The sequence below is a fragment of the Pipistrellus hanaki genome (genome assembly GCF_964339955.1).
Source record: "Pipistrellus hanaki genome assembly, chromosome: 1".
Taxonomy (NCBI): Eukaryota; Metazoa; Chordata; class Mammalia; order Chiroptera; family Vespertilionidae; genus Pipistrellus; species Pipistrellus hanaki.
The window spans coordinates 203,985,701-203,990,598 of record NC_140503.1 but is presented as its reverse complement, the minus strand read 5'-3'; positions in this window follow the sequence as shown (position 1 = coordinate 203,990,598).

Here is a 4,898-nt window from a genome sequence, read left to right as displayed (position 1 = left end):
CTTGGCAAGTATTTTGAAGATGCCATTTGGGTAATGACATTGGCATATTTACTTGATATTCTTGGCATTCTTATGAACTAAGCTTAAAACTACAGCGGAAAAACGTGATGTATTCCAACATGTTGAACATATCCAAGGATTCCAAAAGACATTATTGTTACAGCAAGCAAGGCTTAAAAGCAACTGGCCTAGCTACTACATGTTTCCAAGATTTTTGTAACATATTGAAGAGAATATTATTAATGAAACCAATTTGAAAGAAAGAAAATAAGAAATATTGTTACATGTCACCTCTTTATCTCAAACTTTTAGTCATTTGTTTCCAGAAGAGAAACTTGAAACATGAAGAGGAAATTGTTGGGTAAAAGATCCATTTGCTTTTTGAAACCCAGAATCTATAGTTGAGTTAAACTTATTGCCTGAAGAAGAGAGGGAATTAATGCAGCTCAGTTCCTCATATATATTGAAGAATGATTATGAAACATTATGTTTATCAGTATTTTGGAGGATTAAAATAAAGGAAGACTTTCCTTTTCTCAGTAGAAAGAGTACCCTACTATCATTACCATTCACAACAACTAGTTTATATGAACTAGGGTTTTTTGTCTTAACCCAATTAAAAATGAAGAAAAGAAATGGATAGAATGGTGCAGCAGATACTCGAGTAGCATTGTCTTCCTATGTTCCAAACGAATGAATAAGCAAGCACACCCATCACATTGAGTTAATCTCACCTGGTTGTTGGTAAAACACGCTGTTCTAAGACCTCTTCATCCTCTAACAGCCAAGAATTACAACCAACAAAAGAGATAAAGTTTTCAATAAGGAAGTTCAGGAATTACTAAAAGCTCTTAATGTTCAAGAGAACAAAATCCAAATTAGTATTATCTTAAGGCGATTAGAATACGATCCTAACTTTTCTGTCAAGTCTCAATCTGCACCCTAATTACTAGTCAAAATGTTTTTTTACCTTTTTCAGGAGTTGCCCCACACTTTCCATTCTGCCTTTGCTCAGAATTGATTTCATCTGCAACTCTTTCCCCCCTGCTCTATATGTCAGCATTCTATTTCTTCTAGAACTTCATATTAGGGGAATAATAAAGACTTTATTTTCTGTCATGCTTCTTTCAGTCACTACATACACTGAGTGGCCAGACTATTATGATCTCTGAACACATAATTATCTGGCCACCCAGTGTGTGTGTGTGTGTGTGTGTGTGTGTGTGTGTGTGTGTGTATCGATATAATATCACAGTGCATGAATTCATGCATGGGTGGGGTCTGGCCAGCCTGGCCAAAGGGAGGGGACATGGGTGGTTGGCTGGCCTGCATGCTGGTTGAAGTCCTGGTCGAGGGGACAATTTGCATATCCTTTTATTATATAGGATATACACTGAGTGGCCAAATTGCTGTGTGTTCAGAGATCATAATAATCTGGCACTCAGTGTATATTCCTCATTGTATAAGCAGTTTGTTCTTTGTATTGCTGAGTAGTATTGCACTGTATATATAAAAATTTGTTTATTATCTTATGGACATTTGCGTTGTTTCATTTAGGGGCTATTATGAGTTAAGTTGCTATGAACATTTCATGTATAAATCTTTGGGTAGACAGTTTCATTTTTTCTTTGGTAAACACCTCGTAGTGGAATATCTTCTTTGGTAAAGTATCTTTTCAACTATTTTGCCCATTTTAAAATTTGGATTGATTTTCATCTTGTTTTTGAGTTGTTGAGTTTTTTCTATTTTTTTGGATACAAGCTTTAAATCAATAATCTGCACTTACATTATTATGACTTGTAAATATCACTGATGGCTGAGTTTATAGAAAGTTTCCTTTCTCAAACTTCTTTCTTCCTTTAGAGAAAATAATCCCCCCCCCCCTTTTTAGAGCTGTCAGATCAATGGAAATACCCCCAAATTCATCTCTGAGATTTAATGCTCTGAAGATAAGAAGAAATCCTAAAAACTTCCTGAGGTGGGGGAGAGGATTAGGAAAATGGCTGCAGGTTTTTTTTAACAGTAACACAGACAGCAGAAAACAATGGAGCACTACCTTCCAAATTACCTGGGAAAATGATTTCCAACTTAAAATTCTCCCCAACCAAAATTTTAATCATGTATGAGGGTAGAATAATAGAAATTTGCATTATTATGCAAAAGTCTCAGAAAAATTAACCTCTTTGGCATCTCAAAGAAGTATTGCAAAGAATACGCCATAAAACAAGAAGTAGGATCTAGGAAACAGGGAATCAACTCAGGAGTGATGGGGAGGAGGCTACCAGGATGACAACTATGCAAATCGAGAGAGGAACCAGCTCAGATTTTGATAGTAAACTGGACAGCTCTCGCAAGATAGATAGATAGATACATACATTTATACATACATACTACCTGAAACATTGACTGATGCTTTTGAATGCTCTGAAAGGTTCACATGTTTTACAGAGAATCTTGACTATAATCGTTACAAAGAACACCAAGGCAAACAAATACCAGTAAGCCAGGGGTAAGGGAAGGGAGATAATTGCTACCCTTAGGATAAGCATGAAGTTTATAAGAAATAAAATCATAGAATAACATAAGCTCAGCCATGAATAATATACATAAGGTAATAATTGTGCAGATGCTGACTACTGATTTAAAGCTTGTAATAAGGGGACATCTATAATAGTGTCAACAAAAATAAATAATAAATACAGAAAGCAAGAGATTTAAATAAAATGTTAATAAAACCTTCAGACCTATCCTGCAGCCATCTCCCATGCTAATCAAATAACTATATAGTGATGCAACTGTGTTGAAAGGATGAAGGGTACAGAAGGATGCCTTTTGAGAATGTGTGGGATTAACAGTAAAATTTCCTTTTCCATACTAGAATAGCATCAAAGGTGGAAACATCAAGAAACAGTGTAGGGGCATGCTATTTAGAAATGTGTGAGTATGCCCAGCTGGTGTTGCTCAGTGGTTGACCATTGACCCAGGAATCAGGATGTCACAGTTCAATTCCCAGTCAGGGCACATGCCCAAGTTTTGGCTGGATCCCCAGTATGGGGCGTGCAGGACGTAGCCAAACAATGATTCTCTCTCATCACTGATGTTTCTCTCTCTCTCTTCCTCTCTGATATATATATATATATATATATATATATATATATATATATATATATATATATATATGTTTTTAAAAAGAAAAAGAACAATGTGGAAGTAAACATCAGAACAAAACTGTTGAAATAATTAAAAATGCGTATTCCTGGAATGTGGACTTGAGGCTGGACAGAATGTGGGGATACATCAAACAGACTGACAGCTGTCAGAAGGGAGGCAGGTACTGGATGAAAGACGATGAAGGGATTACTCAAGGGGCATATATGCATAACCCATAGACACATACAGCAGTGTGGATGGCATGAGGGAAGGGGAGGGCAGGGGCTGGGTAGAAGAGGGCAAAGGAGGGGGTAATGGGGGCATCTATAATTGTGTCAACAATAAACATAAGAAAACCAAGAACAAGAGGTTCAAATAAAATGTTGTAGAACCCTCTAGTCTTACCCCACAGCCACCTCCCGTGTTAATCAAATGCCTGCCAGGCAGTCGGAGTTCATAGCTATCACCGCTGAGAAAATTGGGAGGTTGGCCCTCCACGTGGGATTCTGTGAATCCTGGCATCCTAGCTCTCTGCACTGATTGTCTCTAGGACTGCGTGCGCATCAGCCAGGGGAGGGAGATGGGTGACCTCAGCAATTCCTCATCTTCCCTGGGCTTCTTCATCTGGCTCAGAGGATGTTGTGAAAAATAATGAAAACTCTGCAGAGTTCTGGGCACCTGGAATAGCTCAACAACATTAGTTTGGGTAATTACTTCCTGAAAACAACCCACTCCTCACTGACAGGTGGGAAAGAGGGTGTCTGTCAGAGTGGGCATCATTCTGGGCCAGAAAGTATTCCCTCTGCTGACTGCACCCTCCTCTCCTGTTCTCCAACCTCTCTGCTTCGTGGCTCCTTCCTCCTTGGCTCAGGCCAAGATTCCACAAGAGCAATGTCCTTTCCCGTGCCCTTTCCCGGGGGAAGTCCCAGCTCAGCCCTGGAACTGACACAGGAGGTGGGAGCTCGGTGTTACGCTGAGGAGCTAGCAGGTGTGTCTTGGATTCAGAGGTTGCAGATTCTGACCTGCTGAAGGAGGAGACACTACCTACTCAGGTGATCAGCGTGACCCAGGGGCAGATCTCTGCATATCTGTGCCGTTTCATACACCCACGCGAACAGGAAGGATTTTGCTTACAGATGCTCTCCGGGTGCAATGCCTGGGGAAGGAGGCCTCTCCCTGCCAACCGCCAGCTGGAAGTGGAGGACAGGGTAGCAAATACCTGTTCTATGCCTGGAGCGGAGATCACTAACTTTCCCCGGGCTTCACTCTTGGTGCTTCTGTTTAGAGTGTCCCAGGAAAGTAAAAGCAAAGCAGGAACTTATGGCGGTAATCCTAAACTCAAATAAATATATATATTATATATATTTCCATATATATATGATTTTTTACAGAGAGGAAGGGAGAGGGATAGAGAGTTAGAAACATTGGTGAGAGAGAAACACTGATCAGCTACCTCCTGCACACCCACCACTGGGGATGTGCCCGCAACCAAGGTACATGCCCCTGACCTGAATCGAACCTGGGGCCTCTCAGTCCGCAGGCCGACGCTCTAACCACTGAGCAAAACTCAAAACTCAAATCTTTAGCTAAAGGTCCAGACTCTTGGTGTGAATAGGGTGACAAACTGTGACATGACTAGGCAGCAACTCTGAAAAACACACCACGTTGAACGCCTTTCAGCCTTGCCCAGGTCAGCTGGGACCAGCTGGGGTTAGCTGGGGCCAGCTGGGGTGTGATGGGGTGTGGTG